The 24,308-nt window shown below is 48.8% G+C and overlaps 1 protein-coding gene across 5 annotated transcripts in view; it reads right to left on the reverse strand.

Annotated features, from left to right (window-relative positions):
* The window catches only part of LOC144151826 (solute carrier organic anion transporter family member 74D-like), a 166,923-nt gene that overhangs the window by 38,664 nt on the left and 103,951 nt on the right, over positions 1-24,308 (reverse strand). For 4 of the 5 annotated variants that reach the window (XM_077682971.1, XM_077682966.1, XM_077682967.1 and 1 more), the window contains one exon: positions 17,486-17,548. The exons of the other annotated variant lie outside the window; for it this stretch is intronic. The gene's annotated coding sequence lies outside the window, so the exon portion shown is untranslated. The remainder of the gene's footprint in view (positions 1-17,485; positions 17,549-24,308) is intronic. 5 annotated transcript variants of the gene reach the window in all.

Here is a 24,308-nt window from a genome sequence, read left to right on the forward strand (position 1 = left end):
AGCGGCTAGCGGAGGCTCAGGCTACGGCGGCGGGATAGCGGGACCCTACTGCGCATGCGCGCGCGGGGAGGGTGAGGAGGTTGAGGAGGATGAGGAGGAATGCGCGGGCATGGCGAAGGCTGGCTCGCGAAACTAATCCCCCTTTACCGGTACGAATTTGCGCCTGCCCAGTTGGGCCCCGCTACCCGTCGCCGTAACGTTAGCGGAGGGAGCCCGCTATGCTAAAACTCTAATGAATGAACGAAACTTTAACGGAGATTTGGGGGCTTGGTAGCCCAGTTGTGGAAGAGAAAAAATAGAAAAGGGAATAGGGGTGGCCGTCACAATTGCCCGGTCAAGTCTGCCTCGCGCACGAACTCCCACAAATAAAGGATCGTGTTCGCTGCATCCGGGTGGGTGGCGTATTTCCAAACGCTTCGCTGCACAGATCGCCCACGTGACATGTCAGTTCGCGCGATGCAGAACGGTAATTAAATGCCGTCATTGGCTGCGTCCCAAACCTAAGCGACCTAAACGTACCAAATCCCTATTATAAACAAAACCAACAGCAATATTGATTGATTGATTGCAGGGTCTAACGTGCCGACGCAGCGCAGGCGATGAGGCGTGCCGTAGTGGAGGGCTCCAGATGAATTTTGACCACCTGGGGATCTTTAACATGCGCCGAAATCTCATACACACGGGTGTTTTTTGCTTTTCGCCTCCATCAGAAAAGCGGGCGCCATGGCCGGGAATGGAACCCGCGACCCCGACACGAATATTTGTGTTTAGAAACAAAAGTAAATTTAGAAAAAAAAGGTGAAAAACAAAACAAAAAAAAACCAAGAGAACCTGCTGGGGCTCGAACCCAAGTCGTGAGCGCCAGTACTCAGTATTCTACGTCGAGGCCACAGAGCCCGAACGGTGGGTGCCTTTTAGCAGGCGCTCAAAAGAATAGTGCGCGCAGTGACATCACACATGTCACGTGGGTGCTCTGTGCTGCAGCACGCCACAGTGGCTGCGTGGTCCCCCTCCTTGTATTGATCGGTGTTGTCCGCATATGGTGTAGGGTAGGCGCTACGAGTTCTTTTAGGTGCACCGCGGGGTCGCCACTTAATCTTCCGTAAGGGCAGCACCTGTCCTGGCCTTGTAGATTAACACTTCCGTTCCGCAGGGCGCGAAAGACCTTTGGGAAGTGGGTGGGGATTGTGCGGCACCTCTGCCGTCAGTTCCCGTTTCGATTGAACTTTTCTCCCCTCGCGTTCCTCGCCCAGGTGAAGGAGAAGCGGTGCCTGAGGGACTACGCCAAGGGGGGATGAGCGGAAACGTACCAGCTCGCTCGCCGCGTCGTGGGCGGCGCCGTTACCGATGCCACCCGCATGCCCCGCACTGTATGTCACGCGGGAGAGCTAGTGAAGGGTCGTGCACGCGACTTTCACGCCCCCCCCCCTCACACACACACACACACACATATATTGTATCACACGAAAAGAAAACTAACAACGACGGTAGGGCAACAATCGTGGTCGCGAATTTTTTTGTTGTGTGCCCCCTACCATCTTCCAAGTTTTATAGCCCCATATATATATAGTTAAAGGGGTCGTGAAGAGAAAATGGATTTGTCTTTGATTAATTTTGTCTGCTTGAACGACCTTTTAAGAACATAAATCCCAAATATTTTCACAATTCATTGCTTCTGGAATTTAGGAGGCGCCGTTGAAATTCTCGTTTTGGGACGCATCGCAAGCGACTATGCGCGCACGGGCGGTCGGCAGCGCAACTAGAATGACGTCATGTGAAGTACATTCCAGAGTTCAACGCAGTTCAATGTTCTTTGTGTATAATATTCTGCAAATCTGCAAACCCAATATTTTAAAAATAACGCTGTGTCTAAAGGTACGTCGGACGTACCCGCAAAATTTCTTAAAGATACGTCGGACGTATTCGCAAAATTTCTTAAAGATACGTCGGACGTACCCGCAAAATTTCTTAAAGATACGTCGGACGTAAGATATACTTCGGACGTATCCGTGAAACTTTGTTAAGTACGTCGGTGTATTCGGTTTCACTCAGCCCAAACATGCAGCGTACGTTCAGCGTTTTCTCGCGTCGAATGTCGCGTCGCCAGAAATGCACGGCGACGCGAGCTGAAACTGGAGCGACGCCGATATCTTCGCTCGCCAGATATCGGCATCGACGCAGCGCGAGAGAGCATCGGAAAGCGAGCGGCAGCGTCCGTCTTCGCGTGGTTTGGGGTCGTTCCTTTCAGCAGAAAACAATCAATTTCTTTTTAACTTACGGTAATCGGTTGCCTTGAGACAAATTGCAAGCTATTTCTGTTCGCCAGCGCTCATCCATTTGTGGCTTGTTCGGCTTTCATCGGGGAGATCGGGGATCTGCGATAGCTTTGTGTGAGTTAAATGAGGGAGCTCTGGTTACATCACATCCAGTATTAGCATAATGTGGCTTGTCAGCAAGATCGGTGCGTGACGAGCAAGCGTTATCAACGCCAGAATTCTGGCGCATTCCATTCCATTCGTAGCTCCCGTGGCTTGCGCAGGGGAGACCGGGGATGTGCGATAGCTTTTGTTGGCTCAAATAAGGGAGCTGTGGTTACATTGCTTGTAGCACTAGCATTATTGTCATCGGCTTCAAGATCGGTGCTCAAGAAGCAAGCGTTACCACTGCTCCAATCTCTCAAATACGACCAAAAGAAAGCACACACACGACACTATTCGTGGGCAGCCTCAGTTGGTACACCGAATTCTTCAAAACTTCTCGTTTCCTCCCGTGGTCGAGCGGTTGAGAGCCGGCCTACTGTTTTGAAAGTCTGTGGATCGAATCCCGGCAAATCCACTCTTTTTTTTTTTTTTTTTTGCGGCGAGGGTTTGATCAGCTGTTTTTTACACGGTACAGACAGGGTGCCAGAGTACCTTGCCTTTCAACCAACAAATGACGTTCGACGGTAACCTCAGTATCAAGGCAGCGCTGCAATTTGTTTTGCTTACAATTTGAATTCACGAACGTGCAGTCGGTACGCAACATGAAGGTTAAATCAAGTAGCAAGTAAAGCAGTTGTTCGAGGTGCGTCTTCGTTTGTCATTCTATCTGATTTTGTTTATTTAGTGACGCTAGATTTGACCGTGATGGCTCGAGATACATTTCGCAGCATTTCAATATTTGCCCGCCAACATATATAGCAATAAGTAAAGACGCCAAGTGATTTTTTTTTCTTGCTAAAGCTAAAGTCTTGATAATTGCAGTTCAAGAAGCGACAATAACTGCTCATAAACGACTTCAACAGGATGGCATAGGTGTCCAGCAACGCCCGCCAACGCAGCGACTGGCGCGCGACTTCGCCTGCCTCCTGCGGGCCCGCGCGTTGACGCCGAACGACGCCGACGCTCGCACGACGCGTGATTTCGCGCCCATGTGGTTAGGGCTTTAAACAGAAACATATGAGGGAAAAAAAAAGAAAGATACTCGCGTCGCACATGATTTTGTTTCCCTCTTGCGAGAACCCGTAGTAGTCCGCATTCGATCTCTGACCTCAGCGAAGGCTCTAACCGCCCCTTCAAATAAGGTCCAACTAGAGAACACGAGGGGAAAAAATACATTCTGCGTCATGTTAGGCATCAGATTCTTGGCATATATACAGCAAACGCGTGATGGTTTTGCCGTCGATGGTTCGAGATCAACGCCGCTTTCGAGCCACTCTGGGCCCTGTACGTCCGACGTATCTTTAAGAAATCTTGCGGGTACGTCCGACGTATCTTTAAGAAATCTTGCGGGTACGTCCGACGTATCTTTAAGAAATATTGCGGGTACGTCCGACGTATCTTTAAGAAATATTGCGGGTACGTCCGACGTATCTTTAAGAAATTTTGCGAGTACGTCCGACGTACCTTTAGACACAGCGTAAAAATAATGCCTCCTTTATTCGTTGCCAAAAAACAGTTTTCTATCCACGTGAGCGGTGTCGTGACCGCTTCAGTTGTCTGGCAACCATTGCAGCAGAACTCAGACCTACTGGGTGTTTGTACAGTTTGTAGCCAGTTTACCTGCCGAATTTCACGTTCTTTTGCCGAATTCTCTTCGGAATTTTATCTTTTTGTGTAAAATGGCCCAAGACCGCTCAAGGAAAAAAAAAAAGTGCCCCGTGTGCGATTCGAACTTGCGGCCTCCGGGCCAGCCCAACGTTACGGCCAGCCTAGTCGGACACTTTATCCACTACACTATCGCCGCGGGAAGCGCGCGCGCCGAAAAACTGCTGCATAAAAGCCTCTTCGCATTTGTAACCCAGAAGTCTGTCGTGTTCTCATAAATTCTAATCTACCCAGAGCTTTAACCGCCAACTTACTGTTGAGCGCTTCTGCAGTAAGCCAAAGCGGAGCGTATACAGTCAACAAAACAGCGTTAACAGCATTGTTTATTGCAGGAAACAGGAAAGCAATCGTCGAACTGCGTGATGTTGGGACTCGGCGACTCGGCGCTGTATCGTTCTCGCTAGTTATTTTTGCGCTTGATGAGTGAATAATGAGTGGGTTTTAAGTTCCGACTACTCGAAGTTCCTTCGATAAACGCGTTTATGTAATGAACTCTCATTTTAAGCGTTCGGTCATGTATCTCGTCAGGTCAGAAGTTTCACGTTCGCGCAACTCACATTACAGGCTACGTGAGACAGACGTCGGCAAACTTGTGCAAGAATATCGGCTAGCAAAACGACAGTTTAGACTCGTGGAAAGCAGCGTAAACAGTTTACGAATGCCCAGTTTAGATTAAACGTGGTTACTTCTGCCTGCGCCACTCGCCGGTGTTGTTGACTGAAAGTTCGACCATGTTGATCAGTCGTATCAGAGATCAGACGTCTCCCGTTCAGTTGCAGGGCGAGTTTCATCATGGCGCCGATGTTGTAGCTTTATCTGACCCTTTGCAAGCCCGCCCTATGCCGACATATTGTGCAGACGAGGGAGAACTGTGATTGGCTGCTTACTGACTTACTGAAACGTCACTTCACGAGTTGAGGAGGAAAGCCTCGGTGAAACCGCAACTGCATTTATTTACCTATTTCCCGATATCGGACGACGAAACGGGTATGCATTGTTTGTTTATCAAGGTTCCACGGTTATAAGCGCACACACAACACAGTTTTTTTGAAAATCTCTTCACGACCCCTTTAAGAGAAAAGGTTCCTGGCTATGAGGTTAGCTGTACGATAGAGAAGTCAAACTGAAAAACATAACAACATTTATTCTAACGTTTCGACCGGGGGCCGGTCTGGTCGAAACGTTAGAATGAATGTTATGTTTTTCAGTTCGACTTCTCTATCATATATATATATATATATATATATATATATATATATATATATATATATATATATATATATATATATATATATATATATATATATATATATATATTCTGGAACTGACAAATCTAAGAGACGGTAACAAAACGTAGGTAACGGGCGTCATCGCAAAAAGGCGTCGCAAGCACACACGTGAGATCTATTGTTTCTTCCGCACACACAAGCGATCCCGTTTCCGGCCCGTTCTGTTCCAGCGAACAACCCTTTCTGCGTTGACGCCTCGGCTTCTGGGAAGGAACGGACGGACACCCGTGACTGCCTGGACGCCTGCGCAAGTGGCCCGCCTTTTTCCACGTACAAGTCAGCGGACGGCAGCTTCGGAGAAACGAGGTGACGCCAACAAGCTTGCTACGCAAACACGCAACACCTGATCCAGCGTTCATCAGGGCCACAGCGATCAGCCTTGTTACCGCCCAGACGAAGTGTAGCCTGCACGGACCTTGCAATTGGCTGCCTATAGTCAGCACCGCAAATGGGCACCAGACCTACGGACTACGTCAACGTCTTTTATGTGCGCTCACGAAATAGTACTTTTGTATTATATTTGGTGATTGATTGTAGGGTTTAACGCGAAGACACAACGGAGGCGATGAGGCGCGCCGTAGTGGAGGGCTCCGGATTAATTTTGGCCGTCTGGGGATCTTTAACGTGCGCCGAAATCTCGTGCACACGGGCGTTTTTGCTTTTTGCCTCCATCATAAAAGCGGCCGCCGCGGCCGGGACTCGAACCCGCGTCCTCGTGCTCAGCAGCGCAACGCTTTAGCCACTAAGCCACCGCGGCGGTGGTGGGCAAGTGTGTGTGTGTGTGTGTCTGCGCATGCGCGTGTTCAGAGTCATCCGATTATCTTAAACTGTCTTACGTGGTCCGTAAACTTTTGTGCTTGACTTTGGGCATCTCTACTCTGGAAATATTGACAGCGTTGACTGCGGGACAGTTGACGGTGTGGCCACTTTTTTTTTAATCTATTAGTGACCCACCGCCAATGTCCCACAGTCAACGCTGTCAATATTTCCAGAATAGAGATGCCCGAAGTCAAGGAAAAATGTTTACGGACCACGTAATACAGTTTAAGAAAATCGGATGACTCTGAACACGCGCATGCGCAGACACACACACACACATACTTGGCCACCACCGCCACTTTCGTGGTCCGTAAGCTTTAATTATTGGCTGTAAGTGCGACAGCTTTCATACACATGGTGGAGTGGCCTGTGGGAGTCCCGCAGTAGAGAGAGAGAGAGAGAGAGAGAGAGAGAGAGAGAGAGAGAGAGAGAGAGAGAGAGAGAGAGAGAGAGAGAGAGAGAGAGAGAGAGAGAGAGAGAGCAATCTTTAATGAAAACTGGCGATGTCGGCCCAGCTAAGATGCCTGGCTTGCCACGCCAGATGAATTCGATGACGATGATGATTATAATGATGAAGAGGAATACATATGATTTAACTAATTACAAAGTCTGATCAAGACTTGTGTCTTTTAGGTATGCCAATAAGGCTTTCGTTGCACGAGAGGCACGTTTGGAAGAGTTCCAAGGACCTAATACGTCCCCCAGTTCTAGTTTTGCGGACAGCGGCCGGCCCAGGGACACTGCGAGAGACACTCTTTGTGTAGTAAAACGCACACAGTCACATATTAGGTGTTGGAGGTCTTCACGCACACCACACTGTGGGCACAGAGGCGAGGAGCACTGGTTGATTTTGTAGCAGTGGTATCGCGTGTAGGCGACGTTCAACCGCATGCGGTGCAGTACTGCTTCATCATGCTTGGATAGTCCAGGTGGCATCTTAAAATTACAATGCGGGTCGATAGAGTAGAGGGGCGCGTAATGACGGGATGCGTCTGCCCAAAGCGATCGCTGCATGCTCCATGCCACACTGGATGCAAGGGCTGAAGCATCTTTGCGAGAAAATGGCACCGGTATTTTTGATCCGCGTTGGTTATGCGCTGTGGATGCTGCAACGTCCGCCTTCACATTTCGAGTTATCCCGCAATGGGCAGGGAGCCACTGAAGTGCTATTTGATGATGCGCTTGCAGAGCTTGAAGATGTAAAGCTTGTACATCAAGCACAAGCTGATCTTTGGGGAAAGACGCCAGACATTGCAGTGCAGCCCGAGAGTCCGTGAAGATGGCCCACGCGCGTGCCGTCTGCTCGATGATGTGAGCCAAGGCCATCCGCAGAGCTGCAAGTTCGGCAGCCGTAGATGATGTTTTGTGGCTGAGCATGGCACTGAGGGTGGTGCGGGACGAGGGTATCCACACTGCGACCGTGGATGATGTGGATGACACCGATCCATCAGTGTACAGATGTGTATGACCTCCGTATGTGTTGTACATATATTCAAGAGCAAAAAACCGTAGAGCGGCAGGTGGAATATGCTCCTTGCGTGTAATTCCGGGCCCCGTGGTCACTATTTTCATGGGCGGGAACATCCAGGGCGGGTGGAGATGAAGTGATGGCGGCTGGTAATGCTGCGGCAGGAAGTAGCACACTTCAGGGACCGAACTTGGCGCTAAAGGGTGGTCACATTGCCTGGCCACAATACGCAGTCGCACGCGGAGAAGCTCCTGCGTGCCGAGAGCCAAGGGTGACAGACGTCGGCATTCCGTCAATGTTCCAAAAGTAGAGGTAGTTTTCGGAACACCAATGCAAGTCCTCAAGATCTGTGCTTGCATGGACTCTAGAGCCTTGATAGTTCCTTTAGAAAGGGGGCCCAAAATGGCGATGCTGTAGCGTATGAGGCCAACGCAGAGCGCTTCGTAGAGCCGAAGGAGAGAGTTAACGGAGCAAGCGCCGGAGTTTCTGGAGAGCATACTGAATATACGGGCGATTGAGGTAAGCTTCTCTTTGAGATGGCGGACATGAGGTGACCAGGTGAGTGACCTGTCGAATGTCTTAACGGAGCAAGATCGAATAGAATGTCACCCCTCCCATGCCCGGGCACGCCTGCCTAATTAAAAGAACTCATCATGCGACGGTGCATGGTTACTGAGGTCGCGCCGGTGGTAAAGATAATAAACCTTGTCCTATAAGAAACCGCACGAGGGGGATGGTTTGCGAGGGAAGTTGCGGACTGATGAACGGTCGACGTTCTGAGAAATAATCCAATCCAAGCCAAGTCACCGCGTAATGCGGGCGCGCATTCTCATTTTGGCCAGGTCAGCCCACGATTCTAATTAGGTTATCGACGCCGTCTTCGGGGCCTCATCTTCATCACTGCAGCGTGACGTCAGGGCGGTGACGTCAGAGCCCGGCTCTCGCCTCATTTCAGAGAGGACATAGAGAAAAAGAGGGAGAATGCAAAGGAAACAAGAGACGCCCGTATCTGGCGAGCAGTTCCTGGAACAATCAACGAGCTCCGCTAACAAGGTCCCGCTTGGCGCGACGACAAACGCGAGATGCATGCGGGAGTCTCTTCCATTGACTTCGGGGCTGAGTGGGTTGCGCACTCAGTGTGCGCCCCTCTGGAAATACAGTTAACCCTCGCATCATGACAATATCGTCTTGTTCGAAATATCGCTTTATTCGAAGTGTTTCATGATCCTCACTCCAGTGCACACATAGAGAGCGAACCATTCCCGATTTTAACTAAGTATCTGTTATAACGAAGCTATAATTTTCAGTCACCGGTGCTTCGTTATAGCGACGGTCTACACTCGATCGACTTGCCGCTGAAGCGGGCGGCGGTTACACTGAATAACGTATGGGGCCGACCTTGTTGGTGTTCCATCCCATGATCCACCGCAGTTAACCGCAAAACATTTTAGGCCTTCCTGGGGGAAGGGGGGGGGGGGGGAGTACAGAGTACATGATATAGGAGACTGCGGCCATGCGCACTGCCAATTTAAGTTGTACAATATTATCTTAATGTGTTCTTTTTGTCTTTTCAAATACATATGTATCGCTCAGTGTAGAAAATAAAAAAAAATTCTTATCCTTTCCTACAGAATGTTGAGAGAAGCGCGAAAGCCCTCGCACATCCAAACTACCTCAAAAGTGCGTCGAAACCTTCGCTAGAAGTGCGTCCAATCGATCGTCGAAACTTCAAAGGCACAAAGCTCAAGCGAAGAACGACCCCATGCAACGATTTTTTGCGAACTAAGTAAACACATCTCGGAGGTCCCGCCTGCGGTTGCTTACCTTGGGACCTCCTCTTCTATACTTACGTTGTGTAATCGTACATTATTGTATTTTTTTAAATAAACTTTGAACGATCTAAATCCATACCGATACGTGGTTTATGAGATAAAAAGTACACCACTGTACTACTGATGATCGATGCGTGCACTACCTCATCTAGAACCGTACCTTTTTCGCGATTTTCAAGTGACCACTCTGACACAATGGAATCCCGGTTTCACGCACGCGCCGTGTGTCCAGACATGTTATCAGAGCTTTTCGGTCGACCAGCCGATCTATGGGGAAATGTATTAGCTTTTTTTTTTTAAAGGACGCAATCGGTTCCACTAAGAAAGCTTTCGCTTTTAAAAAATCAGTTGGAAGTTTGCGCCTGCCATTGCCTGCCGCGTCCTTTGTGCGAATTTTTTTTAGACCTAATTGTGGTAAGTTACACGGGCGACGGCACAATGAGCGGCAGGCACTGCGGGGACGAAAGGAAAATGTTCCATGTACGATCGCGTTTCGACAGGGGGTATGGGGTATGTAACGCGCAGTTGAAATATAAGAGAGCGGGTTCCCTCAGAGGAGGAGCGATGCCGCGGTGGAGAAGTATACCAGCATGGCTGCACGAAGTTGTACAAAACCCTCTAGCTCTTGCATAAAGCTTAAGAGGCCTTGTATTTTAAAGAACCCAAGAGACCTCAAGTGCCCTGATATCTTAAAGGGAGTGCAAGTATTTCGATGAACGATTGTGAAAGAGAGTCAGCGTCCAAAAAAATTCTTTATAAACGATTTTAAACATCTCGCTGGCGATGATCTCCAGCGATATGATAGAAATCGTTGAAAGGAATTGAATACGGCTAATGTTAAAAACGGGAAACCTGTTGATCCCGTTCTCTGCTTGGGGATTCCGTCAGGGCCAACTGCGCACGTGCGGTCGGCTTCACAGCCGCCCACGAGCCCAACAGAGCTGCAGAAATCAATATTCGAATTCCTGCGAAGCTACGGGGAAATTGCATCCCCTACTCTCAGTAAAAGCGAACTACACACGAGCACGGTCGGCAGTTTCGCAACGCATTCCGCGAAGGCGGTCTGAAAGAGAAAAAGACCGCGCTTTTCGAGACTCCTTAAAGTTTCAGGGGCACGCAACGCGCGAGAAAATGGATTCTCTAAATCGAAGACAATGCACGCCCACGTACCCGCGAGGGCGTAGCAACACGTACCGAATTGCGTAAGTGGAAAACTCTAAAGCGCTCCCGTATAATAAAGGAATTCTTGCTGCTCGCTTTTCTCCTTTTCCTGCGAACAAAACTTGCTAATACCGTTTTCTCTACGCGGTCAGAACAACTGCTAACGTGTGATCGACTTAACCGTCCCCACAACCGCCAACGCGCGCAACGAGGACGCATAAATCAATATGCGAAATCCTTGGAGACTGCGACAAAAGAAATGCTGCATTCTGAGTAAAAGTGAGCATAGAGAGAACACGTTTTCAGCGAGTGCAGTTTAAGAAAAAAAGAAAGAAAGAAAGAACACAGTTTCCAAGAATCCTCGAAGTTTAGGGGGCACGCACCACGCAAGAAAATGGATACTGTAAATCGAAGACAATGCACGCCCACGCACCTCACGGGCGCTTAGCAACGCGTACCGAATTACGTAAGTGGAAACCCTTAAAGCGCCCCTCCGCTCGCTTTTCGTCCTTTTCCAGCCTCCAGCGTAGCCCGTCCGTGCAGCTGGCATGCAAAAGAGGAGAGCCGCTAACAATAGACTCGCCGCACTTAGGCGGGTGCCTCAGTCTGGCGGCAGGTCGATGTCTAAACAGGGCAGACAGAGAGCGCGACACGCGTGGGCTGCCCCACACCGCCGACGATATATACACGCGCACAGCGCCCGCACGTCTTTCAAAGAAAGGTTTCACACGACACTCAGGGATTTCTCCGCAGGGTTTCATTAAAAGCCGAATACGGGAAAATTCACTCTATACTGTCTTCGCTTGATTTGAGGACGGCACGCGGCATCGGTAACAGCCTCAATGCACGTAAAACGGGCACGCGGACTAGGAAATTACATACACATATAATATGTACTCCAGAAAAAAAAAGTTTCCTGGCTGTTCGATTAACTATACTATTAAAAAGTCCCAGTGGAAAACATACAAAATTTTCTAACGCCTCGGATGGGGACTGGCCTCCTTATCAAATATGATATTAATAAAGGCCTATCTCCCACGTAAACGTCATACATTTCAACGTGTGCGTGCGTGCGTGCGTGTGTGTGTGTGTGTGTGTAGCCAATCAAAATGGGAAATGAGGGGCTGGGTAAATTGCGACAGAAATAAGGTTAGCCAGTCAAGAAAGCCAAAGAAAGGAAAGGGAAAAATGTGGTGCGTCATTTGATGTCCTTAAAATAGATGCAGTATTTTTTTTTAAAGAAACAAGAAAGAAAGCGGAGAAGAACATGCCCGCTGGGTGGAATCCGAACCCACGACCTCCATAATACGCGTCTGGTGCGATGACCACTTACGCTACCGGCGGAGCTGTGCTCCCCTTTCGTTTCTCGGGTATTTATGTTAAGGTAACTGTTTCCTGCGCATATATATATATATATATATATATATATATATATATATAACGCGTTGCTAAGCCTTCGCAGGACGTATCGCGTATTGCCGTCGACATGTAAAATCTTTTTTCTCGCGCGCTGCATGTCCCAACTTAAAGGGATCTCGGAAACTTTTTTTTTCTTCTTCTTTTTGAAGCTGCATTCGCGGAACATTGCGAAACTGTCGACCGCGTTCTTAAAAAGTCCGCTTTCACTCAGAATGCCTCATTTTCCTCGTAGCCTCAAAAGAATTCGAACATCGATTTCTGAATCTTCGGTGCGTGGGTGGGCGGCGGTGAAATCGACCGCACGCGAGCAGTGGGTCTTGAACGCATCCCCATAAGGAGAACGTGATCAACAGGTTCCCCGTTCTAAAGTTTTCCGTTTCAAAGGTCTGTATTGGAAAGACGGCCCCTTCCTCGGGCTGCCTAAGCACGAAATTTTAGTCCGTGCGTCCGAATCGACCACTTGTCACAACGCGACCGGAGAGGAAGAACGCACTGCGTGAGCTCTTGCAACGTATCCTCACCATTTCTTTTTGCCAGATATTTCTAACACCATAACTTCGCCTAACTCTGCCGCATTACACTAAAACAAATCTGCCCTTTGAGACCACGCGAAGCCAGTCATGCTCCTTTTTCACTCTCATCTCACGTTCAGCTTTTAGGTTAAGGTAGCTGAAAGCAGGGGTCGGCAAACTGCGACCCGCGGGGCAGTATTATGTGGCCCTCAGCCCGTCGTCAGAACCCCTGTCACTTCCTATCTGAAGGCCGACACGCCAGTTTTGACCTCAAATGGGGTTCGACAGGAGACAAGTACAAAGTATTGATCGCTTCCAGTTGGCGTTATCCCCCATTTTCCCACTTAACCAGATTATTGTCAATAATTGTCAAATGTTACTGTCAATTCGCTGATTTAAGAAGAAGAAGAAGAAGAAGAAGAAGAAGAAGAAAAGAAGAAGAAGAAGAAGAAGAAGAAGAAGAAGAAGAAGAAGAAGAAGAAGAAGAAGAAGAAGAAGAAGAAGAAGAAGAACAACAACAACAACAACAACAACAACAACAACCAGTTTACTTATTATCTTTTTACTCCCGTTCATACTCACCTTTTTTCTGTATTTATTCACTTTTGTTCTTTTAATCCAAATTAGTTTTTCCTCTTCTTTCAGTTAGCGCCCATTTCCTGGCCAATCCCCCTGAGTGGGTACGAGCCATTTTTTTTTCGGACCAACAACAACAACAACAACCACCACTCCGGAACGTAAGGAGGGCAAGTGGTCGGCAATAACGTAAAGCAATATGGCGTGCCACCTATCAGCGATAAAAGTAGCAGCAGGCAAGCAGTCAACGCTGAGTGCCTCTGCACTTTCGCCCCACTCTGAGTGCCGCTTTCTGCGCGACAGGACCAGAATGCACGTATCAGCGTGGCTTTGATGGAGCGTGGTTATCTGCCGAGCCGCCACTCACTGCTCCCTGGCCTCGCGAGGGCGACCTGAACCTCAAAAACTCGATCTCGAAAGGACTCAACCGGAACAATGAAGCGAGGTCGAGGTGAGGTCGACACTGCTATACTGTCCAGTGGGTGACGTAAAAACACTTACCATAATTTGGCGAACCCCGGTTGACCGAGGTTGCAGCAGGCGCTACGATTCCGGTGAGATAATAGATCACGATGCACTTTCTTTAATTTCTCTTTTACAGCCAAGCTGTAATGGCTAGGATCCAACAGAACGCCTCCGGCGGCTGACCGAGCGCAGACCAAAAAAAGTTTTCAGCGTGTAAAAAATGGAAAAAACTAAAAAAAAAAATGTCCCAGAACCTCTCCATTTTGATATGACAACTTATATAACAACTTATAAGTCTTCCCAGCACAGCACCAGTGTTTAGAGGTAAAGCCGCCTTTAAAGCGATCGGTGTAACGTTGGTCTTTGTAGCTGGCTTTCCCACACTGGGCGTCGCCCAGCGAAGCATGGTCAGCTGCGGACGGAGTTTGGTTAGGGCCCCACTTTATACACCTCTTCACGGCCTCCGCATCTTTCCGGAGTCGTGTACATATTAGCACTATCAATGTTACTTTGTTGTTGTTTTTTCCCCGAATATATCCCCAACCAGGACGTACGGCCTCCTCAATAAAGAAAGCCATTCATTCATTCATTCATTCATTCATTCATTCATTCATTCATTCATTCATGCATTCATTCATTCATTCTTAATCCTCGCCACGCGCGGCATCCCTCTCACCCCTGACATTGCGCAATGCTGCGCGCTCTTCGGCGGCCACCTGTGCGGCGTGCTAGAGACTGCGCCGTGATTGGCGTAGCCGCGCTATCATAAAACGTAATTGTCTCTACCCACCAATCCCGTGTGTCCTTGGTCTGAGACGTAGAGATCGTGCCACTGACTTTATAATTCAATATAGAAAGTCCCAATATAGCTAAACCTCAACATAGCAAATCCCATCGGAACGCCAGCTTCGCTGGGCTTCCCCACAGGGTAGAATGGTCCGTCCGTCCGTCCGTCCGTCCGCGCGCGTGTGTGCGTGCGTGCGTGCGTGCGTGCGTGTGCGTGTGTGTGTGTGTGTGTGTGTGTGTGTGTGTGTGTGTGTGTGTGTGTGTGTGCGTGCGTGTGTGTGTGCGTGCGTGTGCGGGGGGGGGGGGGGGCGCAATTCTTTTTATTACCCTCTGAACTTTACACTCTGATCTTCTTTATTAGCCTGTTTGTGTCCACTGGAAGGCTTCTTAAACGCTCCTTCAGTCGTTCTTGCCTCGGAATTTTTATTTTTAATTCTTCCGCCAAATCACTGGTCTTTCTCTGGTGACGTCTTACACCCACCCGCACGACTTAGGTTGAGTGTTTACTTGTGACCTCATCCTCTAGTATTTCCCTGCAAACTAAGTACAAAGACAACCTAGAAAATCATTTTGCTTCGTAAAAACGAAATTATCAATTTAGCGCGCTTTGTTCCGTATTGCGCGCCGCAGTTCAAAGGTTCATCCCTATGAAAAAGGCGGCTCGGGGGATTTGCAGAAAACAGTGCACTTATAGCTACGAGGCATGGTTTCGACGGCAGCAGAAGAGAAAAATGAGCTACCATTCGTCATTTCATGCAACATTTTGAACTACATTTATATAGCGCGCCTTAGAGATTGAGCGCATTGTTTCGGCTCTGACCAATCGCGTTTGGTACATACAGCGTGGCGCTGTGAAATGAGTGGCTGTAGGTGCGGCCACACGAAAACGAAACATCATCTTATAGCCTAATTTTCACTACACATGCGTGTAGTGTAACACAACCTTTCACACATACACTTTCGACGGCGAGTGCAGTGAGAGAGAGAGAGAGAGAGAGAGAGAGAGAGAGAGAGAGAGAGAGAGAGAGAGAGAGAGAGAGAGAGAGAGAGAGAGAGAGAGAGAGATAGAGAGAGAGAAGACCCTCTATTAAATGCGCCTGTGCGGACTTGCCTAGAGCCCAAGATCTTAAGCCAAGATCTTGAACCTACGTTTAGTGACACTAGGCCTGTCCTAGGGCAGCAAGCACGCAACTTCACTCTTCCTTTCTTTTTCCTTCTCTTTCTTTCGTTCCTCCTTTCTTTCTGCACTATCTCTTTCTCTCTTTCATTCTCCCCACCTTTCTTTTTATTTCCCCCCTCGTTTTTCTTATCTTTCTTCGTTTGTTCCTTCCCTAACGGCCATGCGAAGCTTCCAAGCACAGCGTTACGACGTTGCACCGAGGGACGCTAAGGCCAACAAACCGTTTTCTGCTCGAACTAGTGACGCGCAAAACAAAGCAAAACAAAAAAAAAACGCATGAGAGAGAGGGGACGCGGGGTATACGCGCTGCCAGCATGTTCCGTATACAACATCCGCTCGTTATTTACTGCCGGGTCGGCGCGACGCGCGCACATAGCGCACGCAATTTGGGTCATCGAAGCACGCAAATCCCAGCGCCGAGCGACGACGGCCTGCCTGCCCGGGAGGGAGGGAGCCGGCCTAGATCCGCGATGCCGCCGTGCAAACACGACCGTTTCTCGCCCCGGCGTCGTACGCACTCGCGCAATCTTTTTTTTTTTCTCTCCTCCTGCTGGCGGGAACTCCTCAACGGAGCTACGCTGCTAATCAGCGCCGCTTATCGCCTTCTCCTTCACCGGCATTTCGCTGAGCCTCTCCTCTGCGCAAACTCCGAGAACGTCTCACCCGTGCAACCAGGGAACAAGCGTGGTCGGAAACTGACGCACGGACGAGACGGCAGTATACATAATATACAGTTGAACCTCGTTATAACGAACATTGATATAGAAAATTATCGGCTATAGCGAACAAAATACGAACTTAATTTGGTAGTTTAGGCTTCATTGCAATGACATTTATTCTTTTATAACGAAAGTGAAACTGTGAGAGCCGCGTGCACTATCGGATATAACGAAGAAATATTTGATTGATTCAGGGTTTAACGCGCCGACGCAACGCAGGTGATAAGGCGCGCCGTAGTGGAGGGCTCCGGATTAATTTTGACCGCCTGGGGATCTTTAACGTGCGCCGAAATCTCGTACACACGGGCGTTTTTGCTTTTCGCCTCCATCAGAAAAGCGGCCGCCGCGGCCGGGAATCGAACCCGCGACCTTGTGCTCAGCAGCGCAACGCCTTAGCCAGTGAGCCACCGCGGCGGGTACGAAGAAATATTTGACCAGTAGGCTGAGAAGCCACTTGGAAAAACCCCCCGCGTCCGAAACTGCAAAGTAGAAAAGGCCCCTTTGTTCATGGAAACTGTGGAAAACTTCATACTGCTCAGTGCTGTGAACATCACATCCTTCCTCGAAAAAAATAGGAACGCAGGCCAGTTTTGACAAATGAAAAACATTGTTCTGTTGCAATTTCCCGTTTTGACGTTCTGGTTTATTGAGCTTGAAATGCCACAAGGACAAAGATAAGGGTTACCGTGTTTATAGTGGGTTCGAAAATTAAAATAACGCGTTTTCGTGTCAAGGATTTTTGCGGGAGCCAGATTACCGATTGGTTCGAACCGATTTTTAGCTATACTGTTACAACGAATATCGGATATCGCGAACTAACTTACTGTCCCGATACTACTCCGTTATAACGAGGTTAGAGTGTACGAAAGCGCTCCTTTTATTTTCGTCCGAAAGCACAGTTTAGAAGAAACACCTCGAAACGTTCAGAATCGAACGCACGCTGAGAACCACTCCTTGAGGCCAGCCAAAGAAGCTGTCTTCCTTGATTCATGCTTACATATACTTCGCAGAAAACGAAGCGCTTTACATTGTACGAGTGCTTCAGCAAACCCAACTTTGCTTCGTACTCGGTAGCACTTCATTTTCAGCTATAGCCTCCTTTTCGGCGCTGTAAGCTTACACGTACGAAACATTCGCTACGACGGCGGGAAAGGCAATAGGGAGCTGAGCTTACCGCTAGTTTTGAACCCCTGTTTGGATGTGCGGCCGCCGCCGCTCCGTTCACTGCTGGCCGACCCTGCAAAACAGATACGCGGAGGCATACGTTGAATAAAACGGCAATAGACGCATCACTTGGCCACGCCGCCTCGTAAGGAGCAATCTACAAGCAAGATTTCTCAAGAATAACCCTAACCCAATAATATCATACATGTAACAGAAACGTAACTTCCCGCAGCCCTCAATAAAAAAAGAGCTGCGCATTTTTTTTAAAGCGAATGTGGCGTAAAAATTAATACAGTGTAAAGAAAAGGCGATCGTGTTAACATCACTTCACACCTGCTTGGTCTCGCACAGAGACCGCGGTGTACTCGTAAATAAATAAAACAAGCGAATACCCGACACCCGTGCAGGCAGTGAGGACAGCCACCCGATCGCCGATTGCTCAAGTGTTCTTGGGAAACGTATACACGCGCCGCGGCGCACAAAGTCATCAAAACGGTTGACAAGACAAGTCGCTCGCAATAAATGTTACAGCAGGTCAATAACACTCTTCAAGAGAACGCGGGGCAGCCGAAGACGCTCTTAAGGTTTCGACAGAGACCACCGCCGCCTTCTCACGTCACTGCCGGAGCCGTTGCGAGAGAAACTAGCGTACTTAAACCACAGAGAAAGAAAGACGCTATGCTTCAACGGCGGCTTCAGAAACGTCATTCAATGTCAAAAAACAGCGTTAAGTTCAGCGTCCCCGAATAAACGCGCCGCCGACACCACGTGTATATAACGCCGGCGCTTATATGTGAGCGCTGTCAGCGACAACGTTATAGCACGTCGCCGGGACCTTCAAATGCGCTCCGCGATTACACAAGCTTGACACCCGCAAACACGCCCCGAGGGACGGTTATTCTGTTTTTTATTGCCGAATTTACTGTCAGGCATGCGTCTCCTCCCGGTTTACCAGGGATTTCCCCTCCTTTTCTAGTGTGAGCTACACTGGCCGAGGTTGAGCAGTTTGAGCAGTTTTGCATGTCCTGGAGAGCCGTGCTGCGCATGCGCGAGGAGCAGTGACGTCTCACGGCGCACAGCTGGCGCGCCGGAGCCGCCGCCGCCGCGACTGGATTGGACTGGATTAAATTGGATTGGATTGGATTGTAAATCGTTCTAGCAGCAGTAAGCATGATAATCAGCTAATCCTAGACAACCAGGAAACCTAAGAATAACCAGCTGAACCTTAGCTCCCGCTACGTATACCCCCATAGCCGAGCTAAGCCACTGCTAATTTTTCCCGCACTGCCCTCGTCGTCAGGCGAGCTAACGTACCTACCGGCCAACAGGGCGTGAACGCTGCATGCGTCAGGGTTCCCTGTACAAATACACACTGACTGAATGTCATAAACGCAACGTATGTACGTCTCGGAGTGCACATGCAGAAAGGAACGCCAGGAACAGCTGTCTGACCTTCTTGCTCGGATATACAGCTATAGAGGCCGCTCTTTCAACGCTACAGAGCTTCATCGCTCATAAACGGCGAAACACCCACCACATACTGTACACACCGTTTTAACGAATAAGAAAAAACTTGCTTCGTTATAAGCGACTTCTTTAAAAGCGGAGATGATGTGCTCTTTATGCAGTGAACATGGGGACCATGAAACACTCCGCATAAAATGAAATTTCTGATAAAGCTAAAAAAATTCGGAGTTGCGGCCGGAAGTCCTTCCTTACTGGCTCTGAAATTTTCCACGTGCTGCCGGTGCATAGTTTTTAACGTTTATTAGCAAAAAACGCGCGATGGATCTTATACCACGACCTCGCAGGACAAAGACAAAGACAAAAGCTCTAAAAAAAACAAATCCGAAGGACGAATAAAAAATCGTGAAAAAGCACCAACACTGTAACGCCCCGTATCAACACAAAGCTGCATATAGTTGACACATTAAATCATTTTAATACAGTGTACATGCACATTATTAGTCGGAACAAAAGGATAAAAAGCGGCGTGGAAATGCCTACGCATTAGTAGACCATTCTCGAAATTCTGTACATTCTTAATGGGCTATATAGAGGACAGCGAAAAAAAAAATGGTTATTTCAATCCGTTTTATTCAACAGTCGTGAGCATCGTTTAACGTTCTCGTTTTCAAATCGTTTATTGAATTATTTGTTTTAAATCGTTTACATTATTTTCCGCCCAGCACTGCTTTTTTCCAAAACCCTTTGTCGCTCTTGGGGGAGGGAAAATGTCTTGCAGACACCGATGACCACCTCGGCACGCCTTTGGAAGACCGGAAAGATTGAAACTAACTGTGCGATATTTTCGTCGGTGCCATCGCAAATTTTGCATACTGACGACAGCCTGTCCGCGTAAATTCGCATGATAGTGACAATACTAATTTGAACAGCTCTATCCTCCTAGTCAATTGAATCTTCTGAAATTGACACTGCCGTGAATCCAAAAGCGAGCGACATTAGCAACGCTTTATAACTACCTTCCTGCACATTTTTTTTACCCGGCGTTGAAAGTACTGCTTCCTTCGTCAGAAAATAACTGATCCTATCATTCAGGAAGCAACGTCCAACCACCGGTGAAAGCTTTAGCGATCCACAAGCAATAGCCGCAAGTAATTATTTGTCCTGGCAAAAAAAGAGCGTCTTGACTCCATTATAATCTAGGTCACTTTCGGAGAGTGAAAAGCATTTATGAAATGCATAAAAAATGAAATACCCATCCCCACGGTTTTCCGCAAGGCACGGAGGCGAGAAAGGAGGTGATGTACGACCACAGGCAGATTTTTTCAAGACAACAAAATCCTGAAGAATTACGTCAGCGATTTCAACATTGCCGGTTTTAACTTTTGGCCTGCCCTTATAACAACCACGTAGGACTCGTCATTTAGCGTTAATATATGCATGCGCAGAAGCGCCGTACAGTCGCACGAGCTCCGACATACCGAGAAACTTAGAGCATTCAGAAAAAAAAAAAAAAAAAAAAGCAACATCTACCGCTACTGCCGCACAACCAAAAATGGAAGGACATCTGTCAGAGGTTGTTATCACACTTTATCGTCGTTAAAAGCTTTCCAGCGAAATAATAGTTACGCAACGTTCTCCGAAACAGATCGGACGAGACGATAAGAACAAGTACACTCCACAGAGTGGCGATAAAGTTTCCAGGGAAGTCAGAATTGCTCAACAGTTATCGTAAACCGCGCATTATCATGCGACGAACGATAACGAATCAAAAAATAAGGCGACGCGCAGAAAGTGAACGTCGCGTATAACCATAACCTACGCAACGCTGACCTAAATGCAACGGGCTCTCAGGCTCCCAACCTTGGCACGGGCAACGCCCACTCAGCGAAAGAAGGAAATAAAGAAAGAAATCATCATGCACACGCAGTGCCGCCTTATCGAATTAAGAAGTGCCTGCGTTGCGTCTCTTCGGTAGCGCATATATAAATAAGCAGCGAGCCACTACCAGCCCCGTTTTATGCGATCGAAGAAAAAAAAAAAAAAACGCGCGCAACGCGACTTCGCAGCCCATGACGCAATAACCTGTCGTAACGTGGCTGCCTCGTGTCGCGCCATCACCGCCGAAGTGACAAGGCCTGCCCAGTTGGATTAGCATACTTAGTTCAGGGTTTCATGATAAGAACGGGCCCTTTCTGATAGGCTGACAACACAGATCGTCGTCTGCAAGACACCGATGCCTGCAGGACAGGTTTAAAGTGGGGGCTGAGAAAGATGTCCGCGCTGTATCGCTAACGAGGAGGCCTTGGCGGTGCCATTTCTCCGCCGGTTACGTCGTGTGCGTTGAGCAAAAAGAGCGCCGCGCGCGGCACTGCGACGCAGAGAGGGAACTGTAGTCAATAAAGCGTAACGCGGGGAGCCGCTCGCGCACTGCGACGAAGTCGGTCGGAACCTGTAGTGCGACGGAACTGCGAATGATTTTAATCAGCAGCCCTAATAAGGACTGACTTAACATGCACTCCATAAATGGGTGCGCTGATACATTTTGTTGCAGAAGAGGACATGCAGTCGGTCAGGTTTTGGTCAGGGGCGGTTGGAGTTGAGTCTTGATCACAACCAAGTAGTAGGGTACACCAGAGAAAAAAAGGAGCTGTAGAAACAGCTTGAAGGGTCCTAGTCACCTTAAACACGGAGCACCAAGGCAATCATAGCAGAATGGTTTACGCACTTAGGCAATCGTAGGCGATGGCATGTCTTCTGGGCTACTAGAAAGTCGCAGGGTGAGCCTTTGTGCGTTACGCAGACCTCTTCGCCGACCCATCCCCATCCCCATCCCCAACCCCATCCCCATCTCTCTCTCTCTCTCTCTCTCTCTCTCTCTCTCTCTCTCTCTCTCTCTCTCTCTCTCTCTCTCTCTCTCTCTCTCTCTCTCTCTCTCTCTCTCTCTCTCTCTCTCTCTCTCTCTCTCTCTCTCACACATTTATGTACGTGATACGCGTCCCGTGTGGATTAAGTTGTAGTTCCATTATTAAAGTTACATTACGGTACTCACCTACGGGGCGGAAACTTGGAGGCTCACTAAGAGGGTTCAACTTAAATTGAGGATGACTCAGCGAGCATGTGGAACGGAAGATGATAGGTGTAACATTAAGGGACAAGAAGAGAGCGGAGCGGGTCAGGGAACAAACTCGTGTTAAGGACATATTAGTAGAAATCAAGAAGAAATGGACGTGGGCAGGGCATGTAATGCGAAGGCAAGATAAGCGTTGGACATTCAGGGTAAGAGAGCGGATCCCTAAAGAAGGCAAGCGTGGCAGGGGACGGCAGAAAGTTAGGTGGGCGGATGAGATCAAGAAGTTTTGAGGGAATAAATTGGTCGCAGTTAGCACAGGACCGGGAAATGCCTCTCCCAGGATCTATGGGAGAGGCCTTTGCCCTACAGTGGGCGTAGATAGGCTGATGATGATGATGATGATGATGATGAGATTATTAAAGCTGACCTTTCTATGCCTCGCTAATGTCGACCGTCCCATCACCAACAAGCACTGCAGGAAAACCAACTTTTCACAATGGGTTTCACAAAACGATGATGATGATAAGCGAAGGCACATCAGCGCCTCATGAAAGAAAACGCTTCCGTGGTCGGAATCGAACCTGGGTCCTTCGCGTTATGAATCCGATGTCTATGCAACTGCGCCATTCCGACCCGGTCGAAGCTTTCTTGGTCACACTGACGGCGACCGTCCTGTCACCAACACTGTGAACCCCTGCGACCCCAGCAACAGCGAACCAACCCCTCGCGACAAAGCTGAGCGTCTCAACCATCGCTGTCGTTAGACGAAGGGGCGTTTGATTTTTTTTTTTTTTATAACATCCATAAGAAACGAAAACGTACACTCAGTCAATAGGCACGCGAGTTAGTACAAATGCATTGGGGTCCAAGGCTTCACAAAGGAGGTCGGCAACTGTACACCTCGCTTTATATCCACTACCAGCTGCCTATGTGACGCTCTGTGGCCTTTTTTCCGCCGCTTAAGGCTTGGTAAATACGAGGTCAACAGACTTGCGTAACTTGTTTCGTTCGTTATCTCTAATCTCGTTGTCTCCCGCAATACCTCGGTGAACCCGTTATCAGCTCAGGAACAGAGGCGAACGACATGCGTGCAAACATGCGTGAAAGGGTCCATCGTGTCAAGGACTGCTCTCCTTTCGCTACCTCTCGACCGCGCGGGTCAGGAATAGAGCGACAGCGAACTGACAAGGGTCCCTCCCTCGCAATCACCAGACGATTTCGGCCCCGACGTTACTAACAAACAACGTTTGACGGTGAGAATGATGGGGGAAATGGCCAGCTGCAGGTTCAACTACACGCTTCTAAAGGCAGCGGAACCTGCAACAACACCCGCATCACTGGCCAAAAAGAGGCCCAGTCATGATGGTACTCCCGCAACCGGGGAGCGGGAATGGCGTTTATAAACGGTTTATTATTCCTACGTTTTCTTCGTCTTTAAGTAAATAAAGGGCGGACATTAAAACAAAAACTGCCGCAACTTGCATTAGTGGTGCAAGGTTGGAAAAACAAAAGAGCTGGCAGCCACTCTCCCTTAGTCGGAGACCAAGCTGTTGCGCCTCACATGGATTTACGAACTTGCCGCTGAAAGTTGTCGACGACTAGCAGGCCCGGATCGTTTCGTCCGCAGGCTTTACACATCTCTCACAAAGTGGCACGCTTTAGCACGCCCTGGAACCGCGGAAACCGGCTTCGCGAACTCGGCGTGTGCAGCGTGAACTCGGCGTCTGTGCTCCCCACTTCAGGCGCTAATGCACGTGAACTGGCGAGGAGAAGAGCACGCGAAAGATCACGCCTGGAACGCTGGGCATAGTGTTCCCGAAGGTCGACTGGCCGACGCCGAGCGCTCCTCACGAGGCGCACGCTGACGAGCGCCCGGTATTTTAAATGCAGAGCATTTCAGTAACTCACGATGTCACCCGCGTTGACGTCCGTAGTCCGCACCGTCCTTGTCCCTACTATATAAAAAAAAAATACTATCCGGCGCCCGGTTTCGATCCCTCGACCCTGCGGGCGGAACGCAATGTTCATGGTGCTCTACCCACTGCGCCACAAAGCTTTTTTTTTCTTTATTACCGTTCGTCTCAAACGAAAAACTAGGTTACAAGCCGACACAGATTGGGACGCTACGAACGCGCCTTATATCGTTGACTCATTCAAATTACTGCTGACGAGCGCTCTCTCGTCAGCAGTTGCCACAAGTGTAACAACATTAACGTAACGCAAACTACTTAACGTCGTGCGCCCCCGGAAATGCTCTGCATTTGATCGTGCCCCCCGCGAGGGGGATGTTTCACTG

The sequence above is a fragment of the Haemaphysalis longicornis genome, unplaced genomic scaffold (genome assembly GCF_048455015.1).
Source record: "Haemaphysalis longicornis isolate Haplotype H1 unplaced genomic scaffold, Haemaphysalis longicornis Haplotype H1 scaffold_9, whole genome shotgun sequence".
Classification (NCBI taxonomy): domain Eukaryota; kingdom Metazoa; phylum Arthropoda; class Arachnida; order Ixodida; family Ixodidae; genus Haemaphysalis; species Haemaphysalis longicornis.